Consider the following 20842-nt stretch of genomic DNA (forward strand, 5'->3'; position numbering starts at 1 on the left):
GACAAATCTGCTTCTGTTTGACTGTTATTCTCTGCCACTCATCCAGATTCCTCTTTCCCTCAGGTTAACTGTGTCCTGACCCATCTGGCTGAAGACCACCACCGATTCCTGGGTTCTTTCCATTATACAAAAAGGTTACTTCATGGTTTGGAAGCTCCTTCCACCCCTTTTAGGGCTTCCTCAGCCTCCACTTTGCCAGCTTCCTCATTTCCTCCAATTCTTCAGGATCTCTTAGCTCAGAGAACTGTTTAGCCTGTTCCTCCCCCCCAAGAGGCATAGGCTTTCATTCCAGAATGTTTCTGGTTCCCAGGAAGGTGGGTTGTTGGAGGCCCATTCTGGATATCTCCTTTCCCAACACATTTTTTTTCTTTCTTAATAGTCCATTTTTTTCTAAATGTAGTCTCTCCAGTCCCTGTTCCCCTTGCTGCTTCCTTGGGTCTATCTAGTTTCTCTGGACCTGAAGGATGGTTATCTCCACATTCCTATTCATCCCCTCTTGAAATTTTTACAGATCTTTGTATACCTTTTAGTCTTTCTACAGCTCCAAGAGGTTTTACCATATATCTAGCTCTATTTATAACTTACTGCAGACTCCATGGTATCCAGACATTTCCCTATCTGGATGACCTTCATATTCAAGTTCCTTCCCAGCAGCTTCTTCTTCAGAATCTCAGTATAACCATGCTGTTTCAAAGTATGGAGTTCAGCCTCAATCTGAAATCTGGTCTGACCCCTTTGCTAGATCAGGTTTTCCTGGGATGCAGGTTTCAGATCTTGCCTATGATGACTTTACTTCCTCCTGCCAAGGTCACTTTCTTGATAGCTTTCTTCCAGTGTCTTCTTTCTTTATGAGTAGTGTCTGCAAGTCTGCAAGAGAGTTTCAGCAGGCTCTGGATACCTGACTTCTGCCTTTCCTGTGGTTACTTAAACCAGACTTCACATGAGTAAACTTCAGTGGTATCCAAAGACAGTCTGGCTTCAGCATTCTCTTTCTCTTGAATTTTCCTTTCCTTTTCACCTTGCCTCAAACAGGACTTTCTGTGATGGGTTCATCAAATTTCTCTGAATCCAGGTCTACCCTTTCAGGCTCACTCCCCCACTCAGGAGCTAGATACAGATGCTTCAGATGTGGGTTGGGGGGGTCCTCTTCCACCAGCATTAGGGTTCAGGAATTGTGGTCTTGCTACCTAATGGTGGGTCACAGCAACATCAAAGAGATGAGGACTCTGCTTTTAGTTCTTCAAGTCCTGCATTCCCTCAGTCTCCTGTCCAGGTTTACACAGAAAACCCCACTATGTAGTATGTAAACAAACAAAGGGACACAAAGTTGTGCCTTTTTTTTGCAGACTAACTCTTCTTGTTTGGAAGTTTGCTATCAGTCATCATCTGATCCCTCAGACAGTTCACAGCCTAGTCGCAGACAACTTGAGCTGGTCAAGGGCAGATCTTCAAAGATGAAGGCTTCACAAGGCAGTCTTCCTGGACATTATCTGTTGGTTGGATACTCCTCAGTCAGATCTGTTTGTATTCTGTCTGAACAGGCAGCTTCCTAGTTTCTGTTTCAGGGTGCTGAGTCCTCTGGCTTGGAAGGTGGACTCCATGTCTTTTTCTCAGAGACAAATGTTTCTGTATGCCTATGCCCCTCTTCTACTGTTGTCCAAGGTCTTACACAAGATCATGTGGGACAGGCCAGGACAGCATTATTTTCCCCATCTGTTTTATTTGGCCAGGGGAAATTATCACAAGTTACCTCATAGATGGATCTACTCACATAGGACAAGGTCTTACCTGTTCATCCTCACCTGCTCATCCTACATTCGACTCTTTGGGTGATAAAGTTTTGATTCCTTTTTGACACCAATTTTCTGAAGATGTGCTTCGGGTTTTGCAATAAGCTAGAAAACCCGCTACTAGAAAATCCTATGTTGCTAAGTGGAAAAGATTTTCTATTAGGTGTCACAAGGTTGAATAGGACTCTGTTTTCATGGGTATTCTTACTATTCTTATTTGTGGGAGTTGCTCAATTCTGAACTGGTGTACTCCTGTATTAAAGGTCATTTATCAGCCATTTCTGCTTATCTGCCTTTTGATCTGCCACTCACATCTAGGTTTGAAGTGAAACGGCTTTTGAAAGCATCCTTCATATTAAGCCCCCAAGAAAAATTTAATTTGCCTCCTTTTGAACCTGCAGCTTCTGCTACACTGCAATTCTGTTCTTGGAGGAATGTTTAGTTGCTGGCTCTTTCTTCGGTCAGGAGAGTCTCTGAGCTCTAGGCCCTCATGATAGTTCCCCATTTTCTGTTTTTCATAGGGATAGAGTTTTTCTTTGCAGTAATCCTTTTATGCCCACAGTGGTCAATGACTTCTCCTTAAGTCAGTCGATTCACCTTCCTTCTTTTTTCCTTCATCTCAGAATAATGGCAAGTGGATTCTAAGTAGTTTAGATTTGCATAGTCATATTATTTGTATATAGATAAGGATATGAAATCTAAGCCATTTTTTTCTCTTTTCTTGCCAAGAAATTTGGTTTAACTGTTTCTAGACAAGCCATCTCCTCATGGTAAGCAGCTTTCGTCTTCAGTTTGTGCTCATTTTACAACTGTGGTAGCTTCTTCTTGTGCCATTTTCAAGGATCAAGATGCCAGATCTATTTTGAAGGATGCTAGTTGGTCTCATGCATACATAGTTTTACTAAACACTACAAGATAGATGACATTTCTAAAGCCAGAGCTAGTTTTGCCAGGGCCATCCTTCATGGGATATTGGAAGGCTTTTCGGTTGCTGCCTCCTCCCTCCCTTCCTTTACAGTAGCTTTTGTACTCTCCCTGTAGTAAGAATATTGCAGCAGTGATGAGTACATAGTACAGTTGTGTAAGAACTTACCCTAACTGTATATGGTCCTACATTTCACTGAAGACATGCTTCAGGTTTTGCAGGAAACTAGAAAGCCTGCCACTAGAAAATCCTAAGTTGCTAAGTGGAAAAGATTCCCTCCCTCCCCCTTCTTTGTTCTGTTTCCTTACCCTCTGGCAGAGGTAGTCTGTTTCTCCCCTTTCTGGATGCACATGCTATTTGTTTTGTTCCTCTTTGGTTACTCTGGTTCTCCTGTGGCAGTTAGTTCTAAGGATTAGGCACTTGTATGTCATGTAGGACAGACAGTTGGTGTGTGGTTTAGCATTTATGCTGACCCAATGTATGGCTATACTTGGTAGCATATCCCTTTAGTAAGGAATACTGCAACAGTGAAAAGGAAATCTACTGTTATGGTAAGGTTTTACACAACTCTACTTTCCTGTAGAGGCAAAAATAGTGAATATTTCAGTGAAGACAGAACATTTAATAGTTACACAAAAACTTAAATATATTTCTTTTCTTTTTAACCAGTTCTTAGTAATGATAAATTTAACCCAAACTGAGATTAAAGGAATTAGCTGACTACCTTCTTTTGCTTAGTACAGCATCATCTTCTTTTACTTTCATCTGTTCCCCTTAAGGGTCGCCACAGTGGATCATCTGTTTCCATTTCTTCCTGTCCTCTGCATCTTTCTGTATCACATCAACCACATGCATGTCTTCTTTCACCACATCCATAAACCTTAACTTAGGCCTTCCTCTTTTCCTCTTACCTGGCAGCTCCATCCTTAGCATCCTTTTCCCAGTATACCCATCATCCCTCCTCAGCACATGTCCAAACCAATGTAATCTCACCTCTCTGGCTTTGTCTCCAAACCATCCAACCTGGGCTAATCCTCTAATATACTTATTCCTAATCCTGTCCACCCAGTGCAAATCTTAACATCTTTAACTCTGCCACATCCAGCTCTGACTCCTGCCTTTTTATCAATGCCACTGTCTGCAACCCATATAACACAGCTGGTCTCACTACCCTCTTGAAGACCTTCCCTTTCACTCTTACTGGTACTTGTCTGTCACAAATCACTCCTGACACTCTTCTCCACCCACTCCATCCTGCCTGTACTCTCTTCTTTATCTCTATTCCACACTTGCCATTACTCTGAACTGTTGATCCCAAGTATTTCAACTCATTCACCTTCGCCAACTCTACTCCCTGCATCCTCACCATTCCTCTATCCTCCCTCTCATTCACACACACATATTCTGTCTTGGTCCTACTGACCTTCATTCCTCTCCTCTCTAGAGCATATCTCCACTTCTCCAGAGTCTCCTCAACCTGCTCCCTACTCTCACTACAGATCACAATGTCATCTGCAAACATCATAGTCCACGGGGACTCCTGTCTGATCTCGTCTGTCAACCTGTCCATCACCATTGCAAATAAGAAAGGGCTCAGAGCTGATCCTTGGTGTAATCCCACCTCCATCTTAAACGCATCCATCATTCCCACCGCAGACCTCACCACTGTCACACTACCCTCGTACATATCCTGTACCACTCTTACATACTTCTCTGCCACTCCCGACTTCCTCATACAATACCACAACTCCTCTCTGGGCACCCTGTCATATGCTTTCTCTAAGTCCACAAAGACACAATGCAACTCCTTCTGACCTTCTCTGTACTCCATCAACACTCTCAGAGCAAACATCGCATCTGTAGTGCTCTTTCCTGGAATCAAACCATACTGCTGATCACTAATCATCACCTCCCTTCTTAACCTAGCTTCCACTACTCTTTCCCATAACTTCATGCTGTGACTGATCAGTTTTATACCTCTGTAGTTACTACAGCTCTGCACATCACCCTTATTCTTAACAATTGGTACCAAAACACTTTTTCTCCACTCCTCAGGCATCCTCTCACTTTCCCAAAACACAAAACAAATCACCGAAAGGGTGAATAACCAATAAGAAAAACAAAGTTGAAAAACACGAGCCAAAGCACACTTCCAGTGAATTTTAATATAGCTCCATGAACTTAGCACTTTCACTATCCATTAATGGCATCATCAGAGTTAATCCTGTCAATTTCCAAAATGTCATTAAACACTCTGGTTAAAAACTCCACTGCCATTTCTCCTAAACACCTCCATGCTTCCACAGGTATGTCATCTGAACCAACAACCTTTCCATTCTTCATCCTATTCATAGCTATCCTTACTTTCTCCTTGCTAATTCATTGCACTTCCTGATTCACTATCCCCACATCATCCAACCTTCTCTCTTTCTCATTCTCTTCATTCATCAACCCCCTCAAAGTACTCGTTCCTTGTGCTCCACACACTCTCCCCACCAGTGAGTATGTTTCCCCTCATTATCCTTTATCACCCTTACTTCCTGCACATCTTTCCTAGCTCGGTCCCTCTGTCTAGCCAGTCGGTACAGGTCCTTTTCTCCCTCCTTATTGTCCAACTTTTCATATAACACTTCATTCACCTTATCCTTGGCTTTCGCCACCTCTCTCTTTGCCATGCACCTCATCTCCTTATATTCCTGTCTACTTTCTTCATCTCTCTGACAATCCAACTTCTTCTTCGCCAACCTCTTTCTCTGTATACTCGCCTGTAATTCCTCATTCCACCACCAGGTCTCCTTGTCCTCCTTCATCTGTCTAGATGTCACACCAAGCACCTTTCTAGCTGTTTCCCTTACTAGCTCTGCTGCAGTTACCCAGCTATTCGGTAACTCTTCACTCAAACCCAGTGCCTGTCTTAACTCTTCCCTGAACTCCACCTCACAATCGCCCTTTTTCAGTTTCCACCATTTGATCCTTGGTGCTGCCCTCACACACCTCCTCTTCTTATTGATCACCAACATCATCCTACAGACCACCATTCTATGCTGCATAACTACACTTTCCCCTGTCACCACTTTAAAGTCCCCAATCTCCTTCAAACTGGCCCTCCTGCAGAAGATATAATTAACCTGTGTGCGTCTTCCTCCACTCTTTTATGCCACCCTATGCTCCTCCCTCTTGTAAAAATATGTATTCACCACAGCCATGTCCATCCTTTTCACAAAATCTACTACCATCTGACCTTCTGCATTCCTTTGCTTAACACCATACCTACCCATCAGTTCCTCATCCCCTCTGTTCCCTTCACCAACATGCCCATTGAAATCTGCCCCAATCACCACTCTCTCACCCTTGGCTACAGTCATCACCACTTCATCCAACTCACTCCAAAATGTTTACACCCAACTTGCGGAGCATATGCACTAACAACATTCATCGTTAAACCATTAATTTCCAGCTTCATAAACATCACTCTATCCAACACTCTTTTCACCTCCAAAACACTCTTGGCATACTGTTCCTTCAGGATAACCCCTACCCCATTTCTCCTCCCATCCACACCATGATAGAACAATTTGAACCCGCCTCCATTACACCTAGCCTTACTCCCCTTCTATCTGATCTCTTGCACACACAATATATCGACCTTCCTTCTGTCCATCATATCAGCTAGCTCTCTCCCTATACCAGTCATACCGCCAACATTCAAAGTTCCTACCCTCACTACCACACTCCTAACCTTTCTCCTCTCTTCCTGCCTTCTGGCATGCCTTCCCCTCTTTTTCTCCTTCGGCCAACAGTAGCCCAATTTCCACCGGCACCCTGTTGGCTAACAGTACTGGTGGCGGTCGTTGTTAACCCAGGCCTCGACCGATCCGGTATGTAAATCTGTACTGTCATCCGCATATATCATTTGGCAAACTTTTACGCCAGATGCCCTTCCTGACACAACCCTCCCCATTTATCCGGGCTTGGGACTGGCACAAAAAAATGCACTGGATTGTGCATCCCTAGTGGCTGGGTTTGCTTAGTACAGCATAAAAATGCATAATAGACAGATATATCAGTTACAGATTCTTATATTGTTAACAGTTGGAGTTCCCAGGTTTATTCAGCAGAAACCCCAGGTTGGTTAAGAAGGTCTGCATTTAATATGCATAACCAAATGATTTGAAGTAAATCTGCAATTATATTTTTCTAAAGCAGCACAGAGATGATGATAGATTTTGCATTCCTACATGATTGTGGGGAATCAGGTATGTGTTATGATACAACATAAATTGATGATGAATGAACTTGGGGAATGCTAAGTATTTATAAGCACTGTGCAAGATCAAAGGTTAGTCAGGATTAATATTTGTCTGATGAAGTTATGATGACCAATAGTTGGACATTTGCAGTTCTGAACAATATTTTAACACTGTATTCTACAACAGTTATAAGCATTGTTTCATGGTGGGATGACCAAACCAAGTGGAGAAAAGTTTCTGTTTTGCAACAGCACATTTAAACAGACTTGAGTATTTGGAAACTTCAGTTCTAATCAGTTTCATATATATGAGTAAACTTTCTGATGTTCCAGTGCTCCCTTAAAATGGCATTAGAAGTAAAAACTTAATTGTCTTATAGAATTGCAGGCATTGGTTTCTGCTCATGGGAACATTTGCTGTTAGTTTTTGACAAGTTGGTATTATAACAATTTCATTAAATAGGCCCAATTTTTAATAAACTGTACATGTCTAAGATCAGGTTTCAAAAGGGTCCATAATCAAAAAGAAAAAATTCTGAAATGCCAAAATGTTGAAACCACAAAATATTGAAAAAGAAATGTGTCCCTTTCTCTACAGTTGAGTGATAATGGAGATGATGTATGCAACTAGCTGGGGAGGGGAGTGCAGCCTCCATATGGGGATCCAAAAAGGCTTGCCCCCTATATTAAATATGTTTTCAGTATTTTGTGGTTTCTACATTTTGGTATTTCAATCCAAAAATGTGGCACTTTAGTGAAGCAGCTTAAAAATTTACATGTGAAGGGAAGAGATCTGTATGAAATGTCTAGTCTGACAATTCATGAGCTCTAGGTTGTGCTCCAAAATGCTGTGTTAGTCTGAGAGGGACTTGAAGTGATCAGATACAGCAAAAAAAAAAAAAAAAAAAGAAATAAATCAGCCATTCTGAAAATAGTTTTAAATAGTTTGAGACTTGGAAGTTTAAGCCCATCCTTATAATTAGGATATAAAGGAATTTTAAGACTTAGCCTAGTACTAGCCTATGAACTTATAAGACTAACTGCCCTTGCAGTCCATTTTAAGCCAAGCCAATTTTCTCATTTGGTGCTTAAAGTTGACCTTTCTCATCAGACTTCAGATTCAGCTAACCCTTTCAAGATGTATAGTAATATATTACTCTAATTATAATTACTAGATCAAAACATGGTTATTTGGAGGGGACCCATGCATTGGGATAAAATATTTAGGAGCTGTTTCTGTCCACTTGTGTAACAGTGTAGTAGTCTTTGGGTAAATTTCTTATTTACCATCCTTTGGATGTGGTTAGGGATGAGCTTTGTTTTGCATGGCTGGGGAATCTGTTCCAGTGCAATGGCATCCTCTGTGAAGTATACCTGCCCATCTGAACCATTCTGTTAGTGTAGCAGAAGTTGTTTAGATTCTGTTATAGGACAAGATTAGCTATTAAAATGTATAGTAATTTCAGTTCATTAATGATGCTATAATATGATTGTTAAAAAGCAAATATAATTTGTATGCAGGGTGGGGAAAAATACAGCTTCATAATCTAAAGTTATTACTGTAGCCTAACTGCATTCTTTTAATATGTAACAAGAAAAAAAAGTAAGTGTTGCATGAAGTTAAGGCATGTTAGTTACTGCAAAAAGAAATTTGTTAGCCTGACTCCTCCAGGCTAGGAGTGTGTTGTTGCCAGGGAAGTTTTGAAACATCCAAGGTCAGGGACAAGACCCCATGAAAGCAGGTGGATCATGTATAGGAAGGTGTTAATGTGAAGCCCCAGGTGAAAAACGACTGTGTTTGTAGTATAAGTTCATGACTGTGTTTTTGTTTGACTGAGTTGTTTGTAAGATATACAAGTAATAGTGGGAGGACCCCACAGTAAATGAGTATAGTAAATGTATGTGCACATACAGTAAAGGACAAACTAACACAAGGAGGTGTCTTGTGTCGAGGGCGGTACCCTCAGGATCAAAAGGTAAGAAGTATTAAAGATGTTTTATTCTCTCAATGTATGAATGTATGAGAGAAAGAAAAGAAAAAGTTAAAAGTTAAAGATAAAGTTAAAGCAAGTTCATGAGCCCCCACCACATGATTGGGATGTAGACTATACAACAAGTTCATGAGCCCATAGCATGATTGGGATGTAGACTATGTACTGTTAAAACAAATTCATGAGCCTACCACATGATAGGACATAGAGGTATGCATTGTTAAAATAAATTCATGAGACCAAAGCACACTGGGACTCAACAGTGTGATTTGTGAAAGTACCCTTAGAGAGTCCGAAAGAGTGGTCATTTCTGGACACAGTACCGATCCGCCCCATTATCCCGACTGCAGTGCTGGAGCTGTAACTTTTGAGCTTGTGCCAGGACAAAAGCAAGGGGGTGCTGTGGGAAAAGGCTGATTGAAACCTCTCCTCTGTTGCTGTACACCGGCAGACTTCCTACCCTTCCCTCCCTGTATGGTGTGTGGATTACTTATTTTCTGTCTTCAGAACTGCCAGAATCCAGGGGTTGTAAGGTAAGCCTAACATTTTTATTATTACTTATTTATAAAATAAGAAAAATCGGAGCAAAGATAAGCAAGATCAAATCCCTGAAAAGAGAACACCTGCATATTTTATGTATTTTAACTATGGGAAAGAAAGTTGTAAATATTTGCATGACTGGTTTCATCTTATTAAGAATTGTGCTAGTGGGGTATTTCCATTAAATGGAACTTATGATAAAGACTAAATTGTTGAAATTGAAAGGTATTTCGGAAGAAAAACCAAGTAAGTGAAGCACTTAAAAGGGAAAAGGAGTCAGCATTAAGAGGGTTGCAGGATGTTAATAAGAAATTGTTGCAACAAGTAAAAGAGGTAAAAAAGGCAGTACAGACCAGTAACAAGGGATGCCTTTTAGCAGGTTTGGAACAAACTGAGGATGGCCAAAAAGTAGAAGCTTCTGAAGAGGATGATAATCTTCCAGTAGCTACCACCCCCCACCCCCATATGCACCAGTACAGGTACCTCTTGTACAAGACTCTTTTGATTCTCAGACCCCTTACCTTTCGGTCTACTGTCCATTAGACACCCAGTTTGCATGATACAGGTACATCTCAGACTGGTTCCCATGTTCAGTCTTCATCTTCTGAACAGGCAAGGGGGGGGGTCTTCCTATCCTTCTCAGATAGCTTCTACTTCCCCAACAGAGGCATTAGTATTTGACACTCCTGTATCTCACTATACGTGCTCACATGACAGGGTACAACAGGAGAATACAACCTCTGGAAGGGATCTATTAGCACCTCTCAGGGAGATTTTGGGGGCTAACAATAGGGAACTTGTTCATCGACCTTGGACCTCTGCTGATCTGCACACTATGTCTAAAAATTTTCCAAATATTAGAGAAGATCCATTAAAATTCAAAGAAAAATGAAAAACTGTAATAGAATGTTACAATCCTACTTTGTCAGATTTAAATCAACTACTGAGGGTATTTACTTTGGATGAAATAAGAAAGCAGTTACTGGAAAAGGCTGAAATAACAGATTTCACTTTCACAGGGAATACATTCACAGATAAACGAACAACATTGTTAAACAAGATTACGGATGTGTTTCAAGTTAGGACTGACTGGTCCAAAATACAGGCATGTAAAAAAATAAAGGGGAAGCCACTGCAGATTATTTGAGTCGCCTTAAAACAGTATTTGCTAGACATTCAGGAATACCAGGCCCAGAAGAGCAAGCTAAGTCAGCTATTGCAGCAGTTTTTGTGCAGGGTTTGCAAGCCCCTGTACAAAATCAAATAAAGTAAGTGTTCAAAGACTGACAAGGAAAGGACTTAGAGTCTTTATTAACTGCTGTAAATCACTGTACAGAGTATCAGGAAAAACGGTGAAAGGATACTGAGGATAAGCTGTTAACTTTGCAAATCAGGCAGCTGGAAAACCCAAGCAGTTGAGGCAGAAGCAGAGGAAGGGGTAGAGGAATTGCTAGAGGATTTAGCAAAGGTGCTGGTTGAGGGGAACAAGGTGCAGCTGGTAGGCAACAATGAGCTTGGCAGGGCCTTTCCGGTTTCATCTAACACATCTTGCTTTAATTGTGGAGAAGCAGGACATTGGAGAGGGGAGTGTCCACACAGGCAAATGCAAAGAGCCCAAGATGCTTCGACTGAGTGGCAACCAAATTATAATAATGGAGTTTTTCCTCCACCGTCTCCTCAGATTGGAAGGAGTCAGGAATCTCCATACTGACTATGTCAAGGAAATAATACAGAAGTGAATCTTAACCCTTTACTGCCAGTAGATCAAAGTGGACCTTACGTTAAGATGAAAATAAATGCAAAGAAAACCCATTTCTGGTGGACACTGGAGACACTAGGTCAGTGTTAAAAATTACTTCAGATAGTCAAATACCAGTATCAGAGCATAAAGTAAAGGCAGTTGGAGTACCAAATACTACAGTTACGTATCCTGTTTTAGACCCCATCCCCATTTCTTGAAGTCCGATCGAAGAAAAGCATTCTTTTCATTTGAGTACTATTGCACCTGTAGGTCTGCTAGGGAGAGATTTGTTATGCAAGCTGGGTTGTACTATTTACTGTACCCTACAAGGGGTGTATCTGAATGTTCCAACAAAATCAGAGGGGAAAGTATTGGCAGTTTTAGCAGAAGCTGAGGAACAGCCTGCTGGAAGCATACAGGCAGATGGAGAGTTACTACAGCAGGTACCTGCCAAGTTGTGGGCTAAGCATGCAAATAAAGTAGGTATACTGAAATCAGCAGAACCAGTAAAAATAAAATTAAATCCATCAAAACCTCTTCCTAGAGTTCCACAATATTCACTAAAGGCAGAAGCAGAGCAAGGAATCAAACCTGTAATTCAGTCTCTAATACAGCAAGGAATAATAATAATACCAGCTAAAAGCCCTTGTAATACTTCTATTTTCCAAGTGAAAAAGCCAGGGAAGGATGCTTATAGATCTGTACAAGACTTAAGGGCTGTAAACAATGCAGTTCTGCCTACTTTTCCTGTTGTTCCAAATCCAACAACAATATTGAGTTGCATACCACCTACAGCTAGTTATTTTTCTGTAATAGATTTATTTTCAACATTCTTTTCTATATCAATTCACCCTAACAGTCAGTTTCTGTTTACTTTTACTTGTCAGAGATAGCAATATTCCTGGACATGGTTGTCACAAGGATATACTGATCTCCTTCATTATTTTCTCAAATTCTGAAAAAAGATTTAGAGACTGTGACATTTCCGGGTGGGTCTGTGTTAGTACAATATGTACATGATTTCTTGATAGCATCAAACTCCTTTCAGCAATGTCAGCAAGGATAACTTGCATCTTCTGACTATCTTTGCAGAAAAGGGACACAAAGTGTCTAGAGAAAAACTACAATTGTGGTCATCTGAGGTACGTTATCTTGGTCATTTAATATCCCAGGGTAGCAGGCAAGTGTTACCATCTCGTATTGATGCAATATCTAGGGCCCTACATCCGACTACTCACAGACAGCTTAGTATGACAGGATACTGTAGATAGTGGATCCTTAAGTACGCATAAATTGCCAAAACTTTGACAAATATTTTAAACACCAGAGCTTCTCCTTTGGAACAGTGAAGAGGAAAATTAATTTCAGAATTTGAAACAAGCTTTAGCTAATGCCCCAGCTTTAGGGTTACCAGACTATAATAAAACTTTTATTTTATTTTGTCATCTAAGAAATGGATTTGCTCAAGGAGTATTTGCACAAAAACATGAGGACAGCTATCATCCATTAACTTATTACAGCACAGCACTTGATTCTGTTGCAAAAGGTTTTCCACCCTGTTTAAGGGCAGTTGTCGCTGATGCCATTCTAGTTAATCTGACACCATCTTTGGTGCTCGGGCATGATCTCACAGTAGCTGTCCTTCATTCTGTATCATCTCTTTTGCTTAAAATGAAAACTCAACCACTCTTGACTGCACATCTAACTAGATATGAACTTACACTTCTTTCTGATCCATCTATTTCTCTGATCTGCTGTCCTGTTCTGAATCCTGCATCTCTGCTGCCTACTGCTGAAGATGGTAAAGCGCATGATTGTGTGTATGTGTAACTATTTGCTTTCTCCTAGGGAGGACTTGAAAGACATTCATATACCCAATGCTGACCTGAATTTGTTCGTGGATGGCTCCTGTAGAAGACCTCAAACAGGAAAGTTGATCTCCGGAATAGCAGCCTGCACCGAAGAAACAATATTGTTGCAACAAATATTAGAGGGTGTTCACTCTGCTCAAATAGCTGAGCTAGTGGCCTTGCAAAAAGCCTGTGAATTAGCCAAAGACAAGGTGTCCAATATTTTTTACAGACAGCCGTTATGCTTTTTGGGGTGGTACATGATTTTGGGCAACTTTGGAAAGAGAGAGGGCTTTTGACTTCTTTGGGAAATCAAATTAAAAATTCAAGGTAAATAAAATCATTGTTAGATGCACTTTTGTTACCTAAGAGGCTGTCTGTAATCAAATGTTGTGCACATGTACAAAAGACAACAACTTATCAGACCAAGCTCCTAAACAAGCAGTAGTAAATTGTTGCAAAAATCTGTGTATGTTAACAATAACAAACTGCAGTAGTAATGATGTGTTTGATTTTAAAAGTTGTCAGCCTTTCAAGCTGAAGCATCACAGGGACAAGTTCTAAGCTCAAGAATGGATGTAGCAAATCCTCTGATGGCATAGTGACATTTGGATGACCGACTGGTGGTGCCTGCCTCTTTGCTACCTTACCTAGTAAGGATATATCATCTACTGGCCCATACCGTTAAGACAGCTTTATTTAATCAAATTACCCAAAGTTGGTATGCCTCTCATGTCTCCTCTTTGATACTTCAATATGTACAAAACTGTAGTATATGTTTGGAGTATAACATAAGCAAACATGCCAACAGCAAATCTGCATGTTTACCTCCACCCTGGGGACCTTTTGGTAACATACAGCTAGACTTCATCCAGATGCCTAAGACTAATAATTTACAATTTATTTTGGTGGTAGTGTGTATGTTCTCAGCATGGGTGAAAGCTTACCTTTGTCATAAAGCTGATGCAGTCACAGTTATTAAAAAACTGAATTTATACCGAGATTCGGTATACCAAGCATTATTAACAGCGACCAGCCAACACATTTTAATAATGCACTGTGTAAAGAACTATGTAAAATTTTTAATACTAAGTTGAGTCTTCACTGTCCCAACCATCCCCAGTAATCTCAATGAGTGGAAAGGGTAAACAGGACCCTTAAAAATAAAATTTCGAAGATTTGTGCTGAAACCCACTTAAAGTGGCCTGAAGCCCTTCCCTTAGCATTAATGAGTATGAGGGCCTTGCTGAATGCCACCAGGAAGTTGAGTCTGTATGGAATATTAATGGGGAAATGCATGGCTCTTCCAGCTAACCCTCCAGTGGGAAATGCTGATTTAACTTTCTCAGATGATGCTATGATTTCTTATTGTAGGAGATTCCTCAATATTTTGCTGCTGTATCATCGAACAGTAAGAGCAGCATTACCAAAGCCTCCTGACCAGCCCTGTCATCAACTACAACCGGGTGATTGGTTGTATGTGAAAATTTTCCAGAGGAAAAACTGCTGGAGCTCGAGGTGGAAGGGGCCTTTTCAGGTCCTGTTAACTTTGACTGCAGTTCTCCATGCAGGACCACCACCATGGATCCATTCATCTCATTGCAAGAAGACCTGCCATGTGGGTCCCCAGATGAATCATCGCAGCCAACAGAGGGAGATCGAGGTGTGACAGATAATTCATCTGCCCAGTGAGAAGGTCATCTTCAGTAGCAGTTATTGATGAATCCAGTGACAACAGGTACTTTTGTTTTGTATCTGCTGCTGATCCCTTCTATAAACTGGTTGAGAGAAAACAGTTTCTTGCTGATCCTTCGGCAGTGTGCTAAAAATCTAGACAAAACAAACTGCTGGATATGTTTGCATATACTTCATCATTCTAAGGCATATAATTCCCATCCCTGCATCACAGGTGTTATTTGAAAAGGACCTTAATGACATCAGCTTAACCTGGCATAATGCAATTGATTTTTCAAAGGTTGTGTCTCTTCAACTTGCAATCACACATCATGGAGACACGAGTTATGCCAGAAATGGGACTGTACCAGTAGGGAAAAGCAAATGTAATGACACCAGGCATGAAAGTGTGTTAGACTCTTTGCACTTAAAAAGCTATGACTGGGGACATGGCATGGGCATGGTAAGTGACCGTTACTACATCTGTTGTGATCATGCCTACCCCTGGTTGCCTACTAACTGGTCTGGATGTTGCTTTGTAGGCTATATTACTCCTGCTAGTCAACATTTTGAACACCCAACAGCAGGTAGACTGAGAAATAAGTGAGCAATCCACTGGGCAGAGCAAGTATTTTCAGTTTTTAATCCTGGGTATGGAGTGCAAAGGACAATGTTTGAAATCGCCATACTTGGTCAAATTTTACAGGAGGTGGCCAACAAAACTTCACATCACATCAGGATGGCAAATCGAAAAATGACTAAAATGTAAACTGTGGTATTACAGAATCGAATGGCACTTGATATAATGCTTGCTGCAAAAGGGGGGGTCATGTGCCCTCATAGGGAGTCGTTGCTGTTCCTATATTAGTGACAATCATGAACAGAAAAAACTGGCAAATTTTATGGAACAAAGGGCCAAAAGATTTGGACAGCACATCAAAACAATGGACACTTTATGGATGGTTGGGCAGCATTTTTGGTAACCTGCATAATCCTGGGTATTGGCATTGTACTTTTTATTATATTTGTAATCATTTTGGTATTTTCTATTATAAAGGCTGTGATTACAAGATGTCTAACCTCACCTGTACATGAAATGCCACTGCATGTACCAATCAATGACAATTCTAGTATAACAGAAGATGGTTATTACGATGCAGAGACGTATTTTATCAAGTTGAGATAAATAAAAATATAATTATATGTATGGTATGCCATTGATAGAGTCAGAGGGAGGAAACTGTATGGACTAAGATTATCTATTAAAATGTATACTAATTTCAGTTCATTAATGATGCTATAATATGATTGTTAAAAAAACAAATATAATTTGTATGCAGGGCTGGGAAAAATACAGCTTCATAAGCTAAAGTTATTACTGTATCCTAACTGCATTCTTTTAATATGTAACAAGGAGAAAAAAAAAGTAAAAGTAAGTGTTGCATGAAACTGAGGCATGTTAGTTACTGCAAAAAGAAATTTGTTAGCCTGACTCCTGAAGGCTAGGAGTGTTTTGTTGCTAGGGAAGGTCTGAAACAAGACCCTGTGAAAGCAGGTGCATCATGTATAGGAAGGTGTTCACGTGAAGTCCGAGGCGAAAATCACGAGGGATGAGAACATTTGCAAAGTTTTCTATAGGACATGGTCATTGTAACGTAATGAAATTGCATGACCAGTTTTGATAAGAAAATGTATAAAAAATATGGTCTGTCTCTCTTTGGACAGACTGATTTAACATCGGCTATGAAGAGTGTCTCCCAGCACTGTAAGAATAAGATTACTGTTTGCACATCCTGAAGTACTGTTCCTGACTGAAGGCATATAAGGTAAATTCTTAATGTTACTTATTTATGACTATAACCGTTCCTAGGTCAAGTATTTATGGTACCATTTGTCTTGTATATGTGAAGCAAGTTCCATCAATAATGGGTTGGAAGATGCCTTGTATACTAGACACAGATCACCTCTTACTGGTTTGTAAGAGACTGAATATAGTGATAAGGCTCTGAGGCAGTTCATGTAGGACATGTTGTTTAGGCCTGGTAACCTTTTTGTAAGGTATCTCTATGAGTGTTCTAGTTGCATATGTTTAGACAGATGCATGCCAAAAGGAGCATTATACTCTACACAGCCCTCATTAGGCCAATAGTTAAGGGGAAAGTGACATCTCTGGAACTTGAACCAGTCCCCTTGTTTATTAGCTGTATAGTACATAAGAACTTCCTTACCACAATGCTAGGCAAAAGTTAGGTCATTGTGCACATAAGATCCAAAATCCCAAAGTACTTGGTCAACAAGTGTGTATTGTGTTATCAATGTGGTAGTTCTCCAGGGGGGTTTAAGTTTCCATATGAGACAATAATGTATATTTTGTTGGCATTTAGCTTTAGTCCATGCATCTGGCATCAGTTTTTTGTTTGAGGCAAGTCTTCCTGTAGGATGGCTGTCTTTTGGGGATTTGATCACTGTTCCTACCTTGCAGTAATCTGTAAACCTAGCCATATTCCTTTGATCCTTTAGTATTAGCTTTTATGTCTGAGAAATAGATACCGAACTAAAGAGGTCCCAGCACCGAACCCTGGTTGACTCTACTGGTAACTGGCCTTTTTTGCAGAGGTAGTTTCCCCTGTTTTAATCTCCTGCCTCCTGTCAGAGCCAGATGACAATCCAGTGGGTGATGAAGGAGTTTATGCCTAGTTTTTTAGGCTTATCTGTAATGCTTGATGGTGAATTGTGTCAAAAGCCTTGGGCAGATTGAGGCAGGCAGTGTGTACTGTTTTACCTTTGTCCATTCCTTCGGTGATTTTTAAAAAAAAAAAAAAAAGTCCACCAGGTTGAGTAAGCATGGCCTACTTTTGACAAATCCAAACTGAGATGGGTCCAGTGTTATTTATTTATTTAATTATTTATTGCATTTGTTAACTGGGAAAGTCCACTGGGCCTAGAATGAGCTCATTTTCAGTGGAGACCCGGGGAGAAAAGTTCCACAATAGTAACATAGAAACAGATGTTAACACACAGAACAAGTATGTCGAGCAGAGGTAGTGCATCCAAGAAAATAATTATGGTGTTTCAAGGTCCAGCACATCCTTATGATTATTTCCATAGTAATTCTTTCCATGGCACTGCATATGAGGCTGGTCTGACTTTTGGGTGTGTAATTGCCTGGGTCCATCGAAGTTCCTTCCTTATGTAGGGGAATAATGGTTGCGGTTTTCCACTTGCATGGTACAAAACTCATATGGAGGCTAAGGTTCATCAGTGTTATTAGGGGTGTGGCTAAATTGTGCTTCATGCTATTTAAGATGCATCCTGGGATATTGCCAATACCCACTGACACCGTATTTTTTGATTTTGATATGACTTTCAGGACTTGGTATTGTGTGATTGCAAGTAGAAAGTCAGTTTCAAATATTTCATGTGAGATGCAGAGGGGAGAGAGGGGGTAACATTTGAGGTGAGTTGATCGGCCAGTAATTTAGCTACATCTTCATCTTCGGTGTAAGTAACATTGTTTACAATGAGCTTCGTCTCACTGTTGGGTTGAGCACCTTAGATTACAAACATAACTAAAAAGTCATTGTGATTGTATTTTGCTTGGGTGGCTTTTTTGCCTCAGACATGGCTTTTGTATGTTTAATTAAGCACGAAGTGGAATCCTTCAAGACCCCAGGGCCAGTGGAAACTACGGCCCAAACTGCGGAATCCTATATAAACGCATTCTACGGACATCTCCAGGAATGCATGGATCATGCTATCCCAAACAAAACCAAGACCCACTCATCCAAAGGCAGGCGTCCAGTCTGGTGGACCCCTGCCATAAATAAACTGTACAACAAAAGGAGGAAGCTACTACATGATAGAGCAAAATCACTAATAGGGAAGGCATCTCTGATCAGTACTAGCAAAAAATTATGATCCCTCATAAAATCCTCCAAGGCCAGCTTTGAGAGAAAAATTACACAGGACACCAAAGACAATCATAAGGATTTTTTCAGTTATGTTAGGAACCTGGGATGCAACTCCCAGACTTGTTCTGAGTTGATTCTAAACGACAAAAAATACACTGAACCCAGAGACAACGCCAATATCCTCGCAGACAGGTTCAGTGCAAACTTCCCCACCCCTCCCCCAAAAGAGCAAGTATCTATCTCGGCAGAGGGCTGCCTCCCAAACATCTCTGATGCTCAGGTGAAGGCTGCCCTCTCCAAAGCAAAAAACACTGCTTCCATGGGACCAGATGGCGTCCCAGGTTGCGTCCTACATGAACTCCAAGAGGAACTAATCCCTCAAATAAAACAGCTATACAATCTCAGCCTCACTACAGGATATGTGCCCACAGAATGGCATACAGCAACAGTGGTCCCACTCCACAAAGGTGGAGCCTCTACGGACCCTGAAAACTATCGCCCCATAAGCCTGACTAGCTTAGTCTGCAAGGCTATGGAGAAGATCATCATGGAGCTCATAAACAAAGACATTGGGGACCTACAGACACTAGATCCCACCCAGTTCGGCTTTGTCAAGGGCAGATCCTGCCTTTTGAACCTGGTTGACTTCTTCGAAACAGTCACCAAAGCCATAGATGAAGGGAAGGTAGTCCACACAGCCTATCTGGACCTTGCAAAGGCATTTGACACAATACCCCACTCAGGCATCATAGATAAGCTATCCAGCTTAAATATAAACCCCTATGTCACAAGATGGGTCGCAAACTGGCTCAAAGGCAGAACCCACAGAGTGAGAGTTGCTGGAGCCATGTCAGACTCGAAACCGGTCACAAGTGGTGTCCCACAGGGTTCTGTCCTGGGACCACTCTTGTTCGGTATATACTTTTCCGAGGTACAGGCAAACGTGGGAGGACTGTGGCTCACCAAGTTCGCAGACGACTGCAAATTGGGCGCCATAATCGACTCTGCAGTTGACACAAACATCCTTCAAAAAGGTCTCACAGAGACAGATAACTGGTGCCAGCGCCATGGTTTAAAGCTAAATGCCAAAAAATGTATAGTCATACCCTTTGGCAAAAACAATGTGCCCACAAATTACCACATAGGCAGAAACCCATTAAGTACAGAGAATGTTATTAGGGACCTGGGGACCCAAGTTGATAGCAATCTCTCCTTTGAAAACCACATTGCCAAAGTGGTTAGAAAGACCTTTTACATAGCCCACCTCATCATGAAGGGTTTCACATCTAGATCAAGAGAGGTAATCGTGCCCCTTTATTCATCCCTCATCAGGCCCATCATAGAATACAATGCCCCTTTTGGGATGTACCTTACCCGACACCTGCAGCAATTAGAAATACCCCTAAAGTATCTCACCAAGAGGATCAAGGGTCGCAAACAGATGCCATATGCTGCTCTGTTAAAAAAACTCCAGCTCTACTCAGTTGCATACCGCCTACTTCGAGGCGATCTATGCCTGACATACAAAGCTATGTCAAATCCAGAATTAATGGACATGCTCCACCTCAGTAAATCTAAATCCCTTAGAGCCACATGCTCGAGGGACTTGAACCTCAGCACAGAAATAAATAGAACTTGCTGGAGGGACAGGTTTATAACCCAGAGGCTCCCTTCACTCTGGAATAGAATTCCAGTTTATGTGAGGCAGAGCACCTCACTGAATCTCTTCAAGAAGAATCTCGATAGGTGGATGGGGGATCGTAGGTTTGTCCCAGGGATTACTCCCGTGTCACTATTAGACAGAGGCACAGTAAACTAAATCTTACAAAAAGGGCACAGTATACTCAAATCAAGGGGTGGCATAAGCCATACAGAATCGGGCTAGGCTTATAATTGCCCCAGGGCAGATAGCCTAGTATGAACCTATGAACCTGATCTACTTGTTTAATTAATGTTATGGACTCCGTCATTCTGTGTATTGCTGGTCTTACTTTCAACAATAATCTCTTCATTTTATTGTAAAGCTTTTTGATATTAAAGTTACACCAGAACGGTATGCCCTTCTCTTTCTACCAGGTACAGATACATACATCTGTGCAGCATGCTGGTATAATTTAGTGGTGTATGTTACCACGTAGTTGCATTAACTGAGTATGGTAAGGATTTGAAGC

This window comes from Protopterus annectens, chromosome 14.part0, assembly GCF_019279795.1.
Source record: "Protopterus annectens isolate FY-2018-M chromosome 14.part0, PAN1.0, whole genome shotgun sequence".
Lineage (NCBI taxonomy): Eukaryota > Metazoa > Chordata > Ceratodontiformes > Protopteridae > Protopterus > Protopterus annectens.